Source organism: Aythya marila (assembly GCF_965140915.1).
Source record: "Aythya marila genome assembly, chromosome: 8".
NCBI classification, from domain to species: domain Eukaryota; kingdom Metazoa; phylum Chordata; class Aves; order Anseriformes; family Anatidae; genus Aythya; species Aythya marila.
In genome coordinates this window covers 9,518,409-9,533,408 of record NC_139049.1, presented here as the reverse complement: position 1 = coordinate 9,533,408, position 15,000 = coordinate 9,518,409, and the positions used below count along the sequence as shown (strand labels likewise).

Genomic DNA, 15,000 nt, shown 5'->3' with positions numbered 1-15,000 from the left:
GCAAACAGTTCGCTTCTCATTTTGAATTGCCGCGAGCAGTGGGCTTTCCTCTTGGTCTGGCTCTGCCTGCTGTCCCAGCTCGGTGGGGCTGCTGCTTGACAGCTCTTCTTGGCTCCCTGCTCAGCCAGATGCGTGGCCCAGCTTGTTTCTCCAAGGACCAGGCTTGAGCAGGGCTGGTTTGAAGCACGTGTCCCCACTGTCGGTGGGTACGGCCTTGGGAGCGCGTTGGCTGCTGAGACTGGAAGCACAAGAGCACTTGTTCAGACACAGGCTTCACAGAAAAGTTACTCGTGAACGGGAAGGACACCAGTGTGTCCTAGACCTAACAAGGATGGCAGCACCCATCTGTCTCTTTCTGAGCATTTCATATCCTCCTCCGGCTTTTATCCAAGGAAATTTTTATGTTGCATCATGTTTAGGTTTAAAACGTTGCTCTCAAAAGATCCTTTGTTCTCCTGGGATTTTCAGCAGAGACGAGCAGACATATTCTTCAGCAGGGAGAGCGAGCTCGGATTCAAGTGCGGGTCTAGCTCGCAGCTTGCTTATCAGCGTTGTCTTAATGCTGTATGCCTCAATGCATTATGCTGCCATCCACTTAAACTGACAGCAGAAACTCATGAGCTGACTTATTTCCTAACACCAAATATTTGTCAGCACGCAGCTCTCAGTGCAGAGCTTTTCAGTGCTCCTCCAAGGATCCCACTGCAGCAGAGACCGGAGCTGGCAGCGTGTGCCCCTGCTTGACCCCCGAGAATTATTTTTCTCTCTGGTGAAATGTAAAAATGATGGTGTGCTGTGTCCATATATATGTGTGTGTGCACTAAGCATAAAAGTTTCCACAGTGAATCTCCGACAGCTGCGTTTACTGCACGGCACAAATCACTGGGGCAAGGTGGCTGTGTTATGGATGGGGAGCTGCCAGCAGGTTGGAGCTGCTCCTGCTTGTCCTGGCGTTAACGTCTCGGCTGAAGCTGAAAGCAGCTTCACAGAAAGAAGATAGCCTTTGTACCCTTGGTGCTGTGCTGGCATCATCTGCTTCAGACGCGTTATGCAAGGAGCAGGGAGAGATGTGGTTGTAATTTTCTGGCGCTGATTTCTCGCTGCCTTTTGGTTTGGGCACCAATTAGCAGTTTGAACAAGCGGATGTTCTGCAGGCTCCCTCGAAGGTAAGCAAGGCGTTTTGGGCTCTTGAGGCTTTGAAATCAACACCTGCAGCCCCCTCTCTCCTGTGCCCCTCTTCTCTGTCAGGAAAGTGAACTCAGTGACCGTGGTTGATATAACCGAGGTTATACCTAACGGAGAGATGTTTGTCACCTCCTACATTGGCACTGGAAGTGTGTGACTTCTCTTGTGCACAACCACGTCACAACCCACTGGTTTTAAAGGCTGCAGTGACCTTGGACAGCCGGCTCGTCCCTGAGTGAGCGGTGGAAGATGCTGTAAAAGGAGGGTGAAGATGTCTGCTCCGGGGGCGAGTGGCCAGCAACGAGCAGGCAACTCTGGTCCCTGGCAGATGCTGCGGCAGGCGGCGGATGACTCAAGCAGTACGTTCCATCCACGGGCTCGAGCATGCTCAGGAAATGTTAAGTATTACTTCAGTGAAATTGGAGAGGGTTGTAAACAACCCACTACAGACTGAAAGGCAGCGATACAAGCTGTTAAATGATTTGTCCCTCGCCGTTATCACCAGGCTTATTGTGCGCTTCCTTGTGGAAGCAGGGAGCTTTGTCCTAAGGGAACTGAAAAGGGAAGGGTGTGTGTCTGGGTGTTCAACTGAAAAGAACAGTGATGGTGATGCCTTAACATCTGGAACAGGCAGCAGGGGTGATTTTTCCTTTTCTTGTAAGGAGGCTGCAGCAGTTGTCCTTGTTGGCGCATCCCAAAGGGAGACACTTTGGTTTGAGTTTGGATGCAGGATTTCCAAGTGAGTTCAGGAAGAGGAGCCTGGTGGAAGAGATGGCTGGAAAAGCAGGACACGGGGGTTCTGCCAGCACCCAGCAGGGTGCTGTGCACGGGGCTGGGGTACACTTGCTGAAGCCAGGCTGCCTTGCTAGTGCTGTGCCTAAAACACCCATTCTGGTGGTGGTTTCCAAGCATAGCCCCAAGAGAAGCTGCTGCAGGACGTTGGCTGTGCATTTTCTCTTAGGCCAGCATGGGGGTGTTGATAGAAAAGCATGTTTTAACCCATTTCTCTGATGCGATTGGTGCCCGCTTTCCAAACATCTTGCTAGGAAAACGCAATTGGCCATAAATACTTAATTGGCTGGTAACTCTGGCTTGCATCGCGTAGCTAGAAATAGCCCTCCCCAAATAACTGAGCATCAATCAGCTCGCAGTCAAAACAGGAGGTTTACTTCGCAAAAGGCAAGCGAGGCATCTGCAGTCAGTGCTCCTGACAGCACTGCGCCTGCTGGTAAATAAGGGCTGCAACCTATGTTTAAAAATAAGAGCTGCTGGGAGTAGTGATTTCCAGCGTGGAGTGTTTTGGGTTCCCTGCGGGATTCCTCCACCGGCGCCTGCCGGAGGATGAGCTAGTGGCAGTTAGCGGGGTTGTGTGTGATCCTGCTCGTTTCTCTGCCCCTCAGCCACCTGCAGGATGTGCTGCCAGGCTTTCCCTTTCCTCCTCTGCACGTGGCTGCTGCTCGCAGCTCTCCTGTAACCCCATCTGCCCCACTCTGGCTGCATGCATGGTGCTGAGGCTGTTCCTCAGCACCTCGACGAGCTCCGTGACCCCAAATTGCCACCCAGCACCTCCTGCCTGGCCAAGCAGTGCCTCGAGCCACCGACACGGAGAGCAGGAGGGCATTTCACACTGCCCTTTGCCATAGCACTGCTGCAGAGCTCAGCCTGCGGGGTGTTTTCTGCGTGCCTTAGGATGTGGGGAGCTGGAGCTGTGCCAGCTGACCCACCGGTGGCACCACGGGGACACGGTCGGGCTGTGCCCTGTGCTCTAATGTCAGCTGTTAATTGCCAGCCTCCTGCTGCTCTGGGGCACCAGTTATTGCAGTTTTCCATTTGCATTCCCCATTTTTCATCGCTGCCCTTTCGGGGCCAAGAAGGGGCACCAAAAGGCACCGTAACCGTAAAGCTCGACTGCACCTTATTTACTTGTCATCCTTGTGCCTGCCAAAAACTAATATTAATTTTTTCTCTCAATGAAGGAAATATTCCTCCGATTAGCCACGGGGGCAGCATTTGTTCCAGAAAGCAGCCTTAGCAGGCTGTTCCATCATGCTGTAACTCGTACCAGTGAGTAAGGATGAGCTCCCCATTGACGCGCTCGGGGTCTGCGCCTCCCAGCTCCATAGCTGGGGCTGGTCACTGGGATGGCCAGGATAGGAAAGGGAGCGATTAGGTTCTGGCTGCTGGAGAGGTGGATTTTTCCTCTTATCCTTCACCTGTGCTTAATTTTTTTTGGAGCAGATGGTGCATTTAGAAAAATCTCTGAATTCATTGCTGGTCCCATGAAGCCCTGGTGCCCAGCTCCCATCCAGGCTGTCCCCAGCTCATTCAGCTTTCCTCGGTGGGAATAATTCAGGGAGTTGCACGCATGCTTTTACAGCTGTTTCTGAAGAACTACCATGATTTAGTTCTCGAGATGAATATTATATTCATAAAATTATTACTTTGTTAAATGCTTCCTCAAGAGCATGAAGGTTTAATGCAGTCTCAAGTGTATTTCTATGCAGGAAGTCCACGTGTTTAGGAAAGATGCTTTTACAGAGCCGTTCTCAGGATGTAACTAACAGTGGCATTTCAATGAAGTCAATAAACTTGAGGTAGGGCATGCATCCCCATGCCCTATGAGGTAGGAGAGCATCCCCAGCATGGCTCAGGATGGAGATGGACCCCACACCGTGCAGGGCACCGACGTTCCCAAATCATGGCTTGTCCTTGTCTGACAGCTCGTGGTGAGTAAGTTGTTTGATGCCGAGGTAATGTAGCCCTTTCTAAGTGATTTTGAAAGGCAATCATTGGGATGAAGGGAAACAAAGTTGTTAAGCTGCCCCCTGCTTCTTTGGTACCTTCTGGCCTTCCTGCCCGTGCCAAATGCCCGCTGCAGCATGCGGTTCCTAAATAGGGCCGTGCATCATCTTATTTGTTTGTTTTGGAGAGATCCAGAACTGAAAAACTGGTGTCGGATCATCTGTCAAATGTATTGATAACACCCTCAGCCTGGCTGTTTATCAGCCCCCTGGCCAGTCTGTAGCGAATTCTGCACTGCCTCTCCGAGAGTTGCCTTCAGGGCTTTCTCCTGTGAAAGGGCTTAGGCACTCTTGCAGCTGTATTTAATCATTTCAGTCCCCAAAACATCCTGTGGAGGGTCTTGTTACTGTCAGAAAGGGAAATCCACGGCACCTCTGCCAGAGCTGCATGACCCGGGTGCCCTGCAGCTTTGGAAATAACCTAATAAAGGAGGAAAAGGAAATTAGAGGTCTAATGAAAAGGCTGATCTTTCCACAGGCTGGGCCCTGTGCGTTCGTCCCCGCCGCTCAGAGCATCTCTGAGCCTCACTACGTGTCAAATGAAACGGACTAATGAAATGGATTAGGATCTTAATAGCACATTTGGTGAGCGGAGCTCTCACCCCCAGGCACTCGCTGGTGTGTGTGGTGCTAATGGGCACTGCGGGGCCAGAGCCACCCCAGTGCTGTGTGGGGCTGGTGCGGGCTGCCTGCCCCCAGCACCCCCAGCCCAGCTTTTTGGGGAAAAAAAAAAAAGTGTTTCCATCCAGAATGGGAAAACACGCTTTTGTGTATAAAGGGGGAAAAAGGGGAGGAAGCAAACTGGTTGTTTTGGTTCTGAAAAATATGGCCAGACTTTATATTAAGGACTTAGTTCTAGTGGGGATGTTTTGGGTGATGGATGATGGATTAAGGAGTCTGCAAGCAGTCGGTGCAGCCCCTGGCTGGGGGCAGCTTCCCTGTACTGCCCCGTGTGCTGCCTTTTCTCTGTCCCCAGCCCTGCCTCTCCTCATGGTGAGAGGCCCCTAAAAGCAACCCAGACAGAGAGCCGAGCCCCTGCCTGCCTCTCGCACCAGCTGCCTCAGCCAGGTACCTTCTGCTCGGGGCTTTTCCTTGCTCCGAGCCCCGAAATCTCAGGAATTTGGGTGACAGCCCGTAGCCCCAGCTGGGTGGCCGCTGAGGTCCGAAGTGTTCTCAGAAAACGTGGATTTAAAGTGAAACGGGAGCCCAAAGAGGTCCTGTGCCTGAAGGACAGGCCGCAGCCTCTGCTGGGGGTTTAGGTGCAGGTCTGGGGGGCTTGGGAGGGGTTTCAGTCATTTGCTACGCAATTAGTCATCGGGTAACGGCGCCTGGTGTCACGGCTGTTTCCATGGCAATGGGACAGACACGGAGCTCTGTGTGTGTTTGTGTGTGTGCATCCCCGCTCCATCACCTGGTTCTGGCCTGGGAGAAGCCCCGAGCCCTCCTGCCCAGGACGTGGGGGCATTTGGGGCCACCCTAAAGCAGAAAGTCCTTGTCCTGTTGCTCCCACAGCCCCGGTCCTTGCCCCTCGCTGCCTGCTGAACAAATATCACACAGGAAAACGAAGGGAACAGACCCAGAGCAGTGACGTCCCTGCCGGCGGAGGGGAGCATCTCCAGGCATCACTGAAAAAGGAGGGATTCCCCGAGCCCCGCAGCTGCAGCCTGCGAGCAGAGGGCTGTGACAAGCTTCTTATTAATGAGAAATGTCATTAGCCGTGATGTGGAAGACGAGGCCGGGTGAGTTACGGCCCAGCTTGTGTCATTTACAGCGTGCCAGCTGGGTAAGCCTATTTATCCCACTTCTCACCTAAGTGCCAGGTTAGTGTCCCTGTGTCGTGGCGGAGCGCTGCCTGCTCTGTCCCGTTCCTAAACGAAGCCCCTGCTTGTGGTCCTGGCACCCGCTGGCAGCCTGCAGCAGGGTTTGGGGACCTGCTTCACCCCCCTCCCATCCCAGCCAGGTATTTGGGGCCGGGCTGCTGCCTTTCCGCTCGCCGAGCATCGAGATCTAATCCATGTCGAGGGCAAATTTCGGGAGCTGGTGGAGAGCGTCTGGCGGAGAGGTGCAGCGAAGGGACCAAGCGTAATGCAATTGCTTCGTTTGAAGCAATTAGAGCGGAGCAAAACCATGTTTTTATAAGCGGGTTCGGTATTGGGAAGCAGTGCACGGCTGCTTTCTGTGAGCACGGAGTTGAAAAGCAATTTTCCTGCACGCTGGGGGCAGCGTGGGGGTCTGAGGGGTTTGTGGTGTGGGAAAGGGGATCTGAGGGGCTTGTGGTGTGGGGAAGGGGAGGATTTCCAGCCTGTATGGGAATGAGCTCCGGGCTGGAGCCCAGCGAGAGGGACCTGCTGCCGGGGTACGGAGCTCATCCCATTGATCCAGCTTTGGGATTTGGGTAATGTACATATAATGCATCCACTCTGCAGATCTGGAGTTTGCAGCAGGAAGAAAACCACGTAGGAATGCTCCTGCTTCTGCTGGCACTGCATTGATGGGGCCAGGGGAGTCGGCACCCAGCATGGGAAGGACGCAGGGCAGGAGTTGGGGAGGATTCAGGCAGGTCCTGCTTCCCCCAAAGCACCTCACCCCATAAAGCCCAGCACGAATTCTGGGCAGGGGCAGCCCCAGGCTGGTGGGAGCTGTGCTGGATGCTGTGCTGGAGGGGCTGTCAAAGCTTTTTCCAGCCAAGGGAATATCCTGGGGGGCTGTTGGGAGGTGCCCTCAGCACCAGCACAGCCTTCTCCTGGCTCTCAGCCTGGCCTCTAACATTCAGCCCGTTGGTATCTAACTAGAAATTAAACCTTATTAGCCTAAACACAGCTGCATCTGCAACAGCCCACTAACCTTTTCCTCCTGAAGCTTTGCTCGTGTCTTAAAAAATCCACGTTTTGCTCTAAGACTGTCAGATTTAATCCTTTTTAAACAGCCTTTTCCCCGGTGAGGCAGCAAGATTTCCCAAGCAGCCCTGAAACTCGCAGATAAGATTTCACTGGAATAAGACATCCAAATTAAGTGAAGCCTCTATTTAAAGCAGCCTTTTGGGGGGTATCCCACTTTGTGTTTGCCTCTAACTTTTAAGCAGCTGTGTTTTTTTCCTTTTTTTTTTTTTTTTTCCTTCTCAGGATAACTCCTCGTGACTTGGCCGGGCACAAGTGGAAGCTCTCAGCTCTGCTGGGCCGTGCTGGGGTGCTCCCTGCTAACGGGGACAGCATGTCAGATTTGTAAGGTATCCCATACACCCTGCAGAGTCCCTCGGGGTTGGTAACGGGGCCACGTTACTCAGAGAAGCAGAGGCAGGCAGCCACAAACAGCTCTCAGCTGGCAGAACTGTGACCAAGGGGTTTGTTCTGCAAGGATGGATAGGCTTAGTTTTGTATGGTTTGGGGTTTTTTTAATGATTTTTTATGGCCATAGAAGTGTGTAACTACCTGATGCTGGTTCACTAGAGAGATGGATGTGAATGCAGTGCTGAAGGAGCCCTGACAGGTAGGGGATGTGGGCGCATATTTCAGGGGTGGCATCACCATTAGTGGTACCAACAACACCCAGAACAGGGGTTTATGGCTGTAATTAAGCCTCCTGCAGGAACAATTTCTTGCTGGGATTTACCTGGCAGCAAGCTCTGCAGCACCGACGTTCCCAGAGCGCTGAGGAGGTGCAGAGGAGAAGCACGAGGCGCCGGGCCAGAGGTGTCATCTTTTGCCTCGTGATGACAAGGTGAGGAAAGAGAGACGCTCTGCAGCCTTCTCAGCAGGGATTTCAGGGGATGGGGGGAGGACGGGAGCCAGGACCCTCGTATTCACGAGCTGGTTTGGGCTGCAGGACCACAGCAAAGCAAGCGGAAGCCCTATTTCTTCTCACCTTTTAAAGCAGGGCTGATGAGAGTGAGCTCGGCTGTAAAGCACTTTGTTGTCCAAGGATGAAAATTGCTAGATGAAAGCTTTGTATATTATTTTTTGCTTCAAGTACAACTGTTATCATTTAAAGTGATCTTTAGTGGCTGCTTTTGACATCTTCTTTTCAGCCTCGCAGACTTATTTTCATTGGCCTGAAGAGTAAATCTGGCCATTTCTAAGCTGAAACAATTTTCTGCTGGGAATTGAGGCAAGGTCAGAATTAAAGCTAATGCAATATTGTTTGGGACCATTATACGGAAATGGCGTTCGGATGAAAACAAACGGAACGAGGGCCCAAGGAAACAGCAAGAAAGCCGCAGCGCACAGCCGCGATTTTTTCTCATTACGACAGCAGCGCTCCCTTTGAGCTGTCCATAAATTTAGAAATCTTTAAAAAGAGGAAGCAAGAACAAGCCAAAAAAAGAATCAATAAGAACAAGGGGAGGAAAAGCAGCCAGGGTGCGCTTGCACTGGGCTTAATGTGCACCTCCAGGTAATTGCACCCTCATCCCTGCGGCTCCTGCAGGGGCCAGGGAACAGACTTCACTCTTGATCCCTTGACTGTAGTTTTGGGGGTCAAAAGGAGAAGATTTAAAAACAAAACGTGACCAAATTGCTTCACCTGCAGCAGGGTGGGAGCTCTGGCAGCTGCACGTTGCAGATCTGCTTTTTGATCCGCGGTGAGCCCTTCCTGCTCGCGGGAGGAGCAGCACCCGCTTTCCCTTCCCCAGCTCCATTGAAATTCTCCTCCTTGGCAGAGCAGTGTCTACACCAACACTGGAAATTTTCTTAGTACGTTGCTTCTCGTCCCAATTGCTTCCTGGCATCTTTCTCTTGGACCTTTTTTCCTTTCTGATTATTGTTTTCGTATTTTAGCAGGTTAACCTTCTGGCCACATTGTCTCCTTCACTCTTTTTTAAACACAGAGCTCTTAGCTTGCCCTTCACAATCACTTAATTATCATTTTTTTCCACCTGGTCACTCTAGCCCGTAATTTCCCCAATTTATACTAATCCAGTGCAACATCCAGTAGCTGTATTACTGGCTGGGGCTGCCCTGACCATAATCGTGGTGGTCACTGCTCCCCCAGCAGCTTTCCCCCGGGCTGTCACCCCCCAGCACAGCCCCCTGCCCCGATGCTGCACGCAATGCCACGCGTTTCTGCTGCAAGATTGCAAGGGGAGTGATTTACAGCTCGGGGATTTTGCGATGCTTTTTTTCTTGTTAAATCATCTCTGTTTCACCCAAGGTGTAAGATTTTGCTTATTTCTGATAAAAACAAAGAAAAATTGATTTTTGTCTTTTTTTTTCCATGTGGCATCTGCCAAGGCTCTTCTCTGCTGTCGCACCTTCAGCGCAGACCCAGCCTTCAGCTCCTCATCCCGCAGCACCAAAGTAAGTTCGTTCCCTTGAGACCACTTTTCCTTCCCCATACGCTCACCCTCCATCAATGCAGGGACAGGGGAAGCTCCAAAAATTGCCTCTCCCCCTTTCCCCCTTTTCCCTGGAGGCAGCAGCCCCGTGGGAGGCTGGGGTCCGTGCTGCTCCCCTCCGCTGCCAGCAGCTGGGCCACGTGGCTCAGGCTCTATTTGCCGGCTTCTGGTTTTGCACTATATATTTTCATTACGGGAAAGAGCTGAGGGCTAAGGATACTTAAACTGTAATAAATACACGAGTCGCTGCTGAAGACTCCCAAACACCGTGATGGAGGCGTGGGGAAGACACAATTACCTTGCGGCGTAATTGAAGCCCTCGGAGAGGTCACTTTATTTCCATACCCCTTAATTTTTTTTATGACGAATGGTTCCTAATCTGTGCCTGACAAAAACGCTCGCATGCTGCTGCTGAGAGAGAATATGAGCAAAGGGAAGGGAAGGCAATCCCAGCATGAAGCATCGCTGATGCCCCCTTTCTGGGCACTTGGCAGGGGGCTGTCTGTGCAAGCGATGCTCCTGCAGGCTCGCAGGCCCCAGCTTGCTCCTTGCACATCAGCTGCTGGCCTGGGACAGCCACAAGGACACCGATGTCACCAGATATGGGGACACCAGCCCTTGGGGGTGCAGACACTATCCCCAGCCTGGGCGCAGGGAGCCCCAGGAGCTGGCTGAGGGCACGAGTTGCTGCAGCGTTAACTCTTTGCAGCTCCAAGTTACCCAGCTTTGAGATGGAGCTGAGCCTCTGGACGGAAGGGGCTGACAGCTCAATTTTTCCGAAATTTATCGTCCCTGATTACTTGTATGACCCGCTTTGGTTGCAGGCTTTTATCTGTGCCTGCTGCTCGTCGCGCTGTAAATCTCTGTCCAGGCGCGGAGGCTCGGGGGGTACCGTGTAATTTGGCTCTGTATGTTCATTAGTGCTTTCTGATACCGCAGTAAAACCTTTTTGCATAAAAGCGGCCGTTTATTCTCCTGCGGAGAGCATAAAAGACGACCAATGTTACCCATAAAATTAGGGCTGCGTTTCGGCAGCGAGCATCTCCGCGGGAAGCAGCCGCGGCGCTGCCAGGCCAGCTGCCTGCCGTGGTAGCACTGCCCTCGTCCAGGCAGAAAGCAGGGTCCTGAGCGTGCCCGGGGCCACCAGAGGAGACACCACGGGGCCCCCCAGGACCCAAAGGTGCCAGGCTGTGCCCACGGGGCTGCTCCCACCGCAGCTCATCGCTCGCTGCCACCCTCAGCCCCCAGGCTGCTCCCCAGCCACCATCAGGCACGCAGGGAGGGTTCCCATCAGAGGATGTAATTCCATTCCCCCCCCTGCTCCCCGGAGAAATGAGAGTTAAACAATGAAAAGATTGATTTTCCAATGAATGCCAATTTGTTTTCTAAGCGGAATATCAAATTACAGAGGGGTTGGAGAGGGGGAGCGCGGCACGGAGCGAGAGGGGACTTGTTATAAATGGGCAAACAATTAATTCCCAGGTTCATTACGACGCTGAGCGCGGGTATGTGAAACGGTGAGCGCATTTAATTTGGAGCCCGGCGTTTCCCCTGATGAGATCAGGAGCTTCAATATGCTCTTGCCACCGGTGCAGCCTCCCTTCCCCGACACAATTTAATTACCTCCTCCTCGCTCCAGGAAATGGCTGGCAGTGACGTGAGGCTGGCAACTCGAAGCAGCGCTCCCCAAATCGCCTCCTCCACCCTGCCCCGAGTGCTGCTGAAGCCCCTTGCACCCCCAGCTCGTCTCCATGCCCATTCATGGGCTCACCCTCGCTCTCCAGGAGCATATTCCAGGTAATTACCTAAGGAATAGCCAAGGGGAACAGGGCAGAAATGACACTGCAGCCTGCAGGAGGCCTCCCCTGCCTCCTTGTGCATCACCAGCGTGACTGTTTTGGGGGTGCCCAAGGCTGCAGCACCCTTCCTGCAAAGCCCCGGCGCTGCCTCCAGCCCAGGCATCCCAGCCTCGGTTTGCACATGATCCCGAGCCTCCCCGCTGCCTCGCTTTTTAGGCTCCTTCTCCCAAAAGTCAGCTCCAAAGAGAGCTGTCAGCAGCGCCGACGTGATAACAGACTCTGTTGGCAGTGCTGGTAAACAAATGCCTTGGAAACCTCGGCTGAAAATAGAGTTGTGGCTGGCTCCTGCTCTCCCGGGGAGCGCGGAGCATCCCCCAGCTGAAGCCCTCTCTGCGGAGTCCCCAGATAGCTCGGGGTGCTGGTGGAGCTGCAGACGCGCCGTGGGCGTGCGGGATGGGGTTGGTGGCTTGGAGCCTTCCCCCGGGGTCCCCAGTGGGGAAGCACACGAGGCAGCCCTCAGCCGAGCCTGCCATAACCTGCCCACGTCTTTTAGGACAGATGATACGTTTTATGGGCTGCCGTAAAAGCAGGAGGAAACTCGCACAAATCAGGCAGAACTGCCGTTTCCCCAGAAGGAGCCTTTCTTCTCCGAGCAGCACAGCTCCTGGGGGACCCCGGCGGTGCTGGGGAACGTGCCCAAGCACACAGCCCCCAATCGGGGCACCTGTGGCAATCCCAGCACGGTGTCTGTCCTGGGAAACACAGCTCTGCTTGATGCAGCACGGAGGTGAGCACTGCTGCTCCCAGGGGAGAGCTGCTGGAGCAGGCTGAGCTGCTCTGCTTTCCTTCCAACACGTCCTTACCCTGCAAACAGCCCCTCCGCTTCCAGACAGCCCCTCCTCTTAAACAGGGGTTTCACGGCCGCGGTAAGAGGACAGAAACACAGTGATTCAGGGCTGGAAATTACCCAGGATTTGGGGAAAGGGAGGTGTTTGAAATCGTTTGGTTTTGCTGCAGAGCAAATGGTGGAATTGGGGACCTCTGCCCCGTTATGTTCGAGCCGTGCAGGCGTGCTGAAAGCCTCGGATCAGAGACCCAGTAAAATATGGTTCAGCAAGAGTGTTAAGGTATTCTTTAGGTATGAAATTTATGGTGTGTAATTAAGATGGCAATAATGAGAGGTTATTCAATAATTCATGCCGCCTTATGAATTATTTGGTGCGTGCTTAACTTCGGGGCTGACGTGTTACTTAGCAGCGAGTGCCCCCAGAGCCCTTCCAGGGCACGCTGCGGGTGCTGCTGGCTCTGGAGCCCCCTCCTCACACCCTGCTGTCCCCAGGGGATGCAGCTGGGACCTGTCTGTCCTGCCAGGCTCAGCACCCAGGGAAATAAGGGCCCTGGGGACCCACGGGTGCTGCCCCCCGGTGCCACCTCCTGCCCGCAGCCTGGGCACATCCATCCCTGCCAGGTCAGTCCGTGCTCTCGGCCCTGTTCTGTCTGCTGCTGCTTTTCCAGAAAATGCTGACAGTAGCCAGCCCGTATCTGCCTGCCTGTCTCACTGCAGCGTTTCGTCTGGCCTGGTGGGAAGCCGTGCCAAGGCTCATCTCCTCCGAAGCGGGGCTCGAGCACCGCGTTAGCCTCATCACCGACTGCAGACCCAGCGATGGCGTTTCCTCGTGCCCCATTTGCACCGTGCACAGGCTTTCCCTGCGGGCTGAGCCTCAAATCCCAGCTCTGTGCCCGTCGGGCTGATGTGTGAGGCCCTGATGTCGCAGGTGAGTCGCTGAAGCGCCCCGCAGGCCGCCCTAGCGCGTGCTTTTCTCCGCCGGCATTACCATTCTCCTCACATTTCCTGCCGTTTGCTGCGCTGCTTCTAATTGCTGCTCATCTAGTTGGAGATTCACACCTTCCTACTGAGCGTAGCTGCAGCATTCGGGGGATATTTATAATGTTTGCTGCCTTCCTTCCTCCCTAGCCCTTGCTCCACCGTGGCTCCCCTCGCCCCTCTCCGCGGCGAGCCCCAGCTGCTGCTGCTGCACCTTTACCCCCTTGGCTGTCCCGTGGGCCTGGAACCTCAGCATCGCCAGCTGCAGCCCTCCAGCACCTGCCCGCAGCTCCACAGAGGTATTTTTTGTGGCTGGAGCCGTTTCCATCTCTCTCTCTCTCTCCCCTTACACTTATTATTCATCTGCTGGATTTCAGCGCACAGCCCTCTGCTTAAATGGGCTGGGCACCCTGAGGCTTTGGCTTTCTAGCAATTACAGTGCCATTTGGTTTCCTTTTTAGTCATGTTGCTGCGCGTGTAACTGGCTTTATGAGTCCCACTGGGGACCGTAGGTCACTTACAAGAGAGCAGAAGCAGTCGGTCCTGGCTTGCCCCATCCTCTTGCACCTCTTTCTCTAAAACCTCTTTTCCCTCTCTTCTGCCTCCTCGCTTTCCTCGGCTCCGCTCAATTAGTGAGCAGCCTCAGCCCCTGAAATACTCCGCTCCCTTATCTGATGCAATATTGATGTGTAGTGCCTGGGAGCAACTCCCTAAAAACCAACAGAAGCATTGATTTTCAATATTCAGGAGTACATCTTCTGGTGATCTCTGCATCCGAGGGAGTGCAAAGGGCAACGTGTCTGCGAGGGGAAGGCAGGGGCTGAGTGCACGGGGCTGAGAGCACTGAGCTCTCCCCACACTTGCCTTTTCTCTGTGGTGGTGCAGCACGAAGTTGCAATAAGCTTTTCCGAGCTAATAAATGGAGAGGGTTTGCTTTTCCTTCCCCCCCACCCCCCCCCACCCCTCCGCACAGCATCTGAAAGATGCTTTCTGCAGTATCCCGTTGTTCCCTTCCTACAGAATTTATGTCTCAGTGACTGTAATAAATTGCAATGGAAATATTGTTCTGTATTTCCAGGGACTAATCAAGCGTGAATGTGCAGCAGCAAAAAAACTGGGGGAGCTGCTCGGGGGAGTAAATCTCATGGGAGGACAGAGCCTCATGGCCTGGAGCTGCCCCATCCCCGTGCCTGCCCCATCCCTGCAGCCAAGCCCGGCATGGAGAAACCAGCACTTGGATCACCAGGCGTTGGCCACAAGGCAAGAAAGGCAGCTTCTCTTTCTGTCTGGCTTTTAGCCATTTATTTCTTGGAGCTGGCTGCAGTTCAGGTCCAGCACATAGCGTGTGATGTCCCACGGAGGGTCTGTGACTGGGGTGCTGCTGCCAGCACCACGATGGATGAACGCGGCCAGGTATGTGCATCAGTGCCCATCGCTGTTCCCGTGGGAGCCCCTTGGGTCTGGTGCCATACGCAGCTTCACCATGCCCTGGGGAGGGAGCAGCAATGTGCCACGTCAAAATCATGCTCACACACTGTGTATTTCTCACCATGAATTTCAGGAGATCACACCCACCAGCAGTGTTCCCTTTGAGCTCCGTGGCCCACCTCATGCACAGAGTGGCTGTGGCGAGGAGCAGGGGCGCACGGATTTGGGCTCAGCTGGCCAAGCTGCTCCGGTGGCTCCCGAGCTCCTTGGTCTGCCCAGGACACAGGGTTCATGAATTCTTCCCTCTTCTCCATGCATCCCCTTATTTATCCCCTCTTCAGTACACGCTCTTATTTATACATGCAAATAAACGCCAGGCAATGGCCCGCTGCTTTACAAAAAATCCCATCAAGCCCATTTTAACTGAGTTAGTGCCTGCTAAGTAATTTTCAGGAGATAGGCTTAAGACTGTTTCACATCTCTCTTTTTGAGAAACACAGCACTTTCCTGGACCACGGCAAATTGTCTTCCCTCCAGCTTCCCCTTTGCCACAGGGAATGGATTTCAGAGCTGCTTTTTTTTCGGCTCATTATTCTAAGCATTTCCCGTTAGGTGTCTGATTAGCGCTTCACA

The 15,000-nt window shown here is 53.5% G+C and overlaps 1 long non-coding RNA gene across 1 annotated transcript; it reads left to right on the top strand.

Moving 5' to 3' along the window:
* Positions 1 to 9,224: 9,224 nt before the first annotated feature.
* On the top strand, positions 9,225 to 14,407 carry LOC309880547. The gene is made up of 6 exons (XR_014317991.1): positions 9,225 to 9,277; positions 10,955 to 11,112; positions 12,132 to 12,252; positions 12,679 to 12,889; positions 13,090 to 13,238; positions 14,018 to 14,407. It is a non-coding gene; the product is annotated as an uncharacterized lncRNA (long non-coding RNA).
* The last annotated feature ends 593 nt before the right edge of the window (positions 14,408 to 15,000 follow it).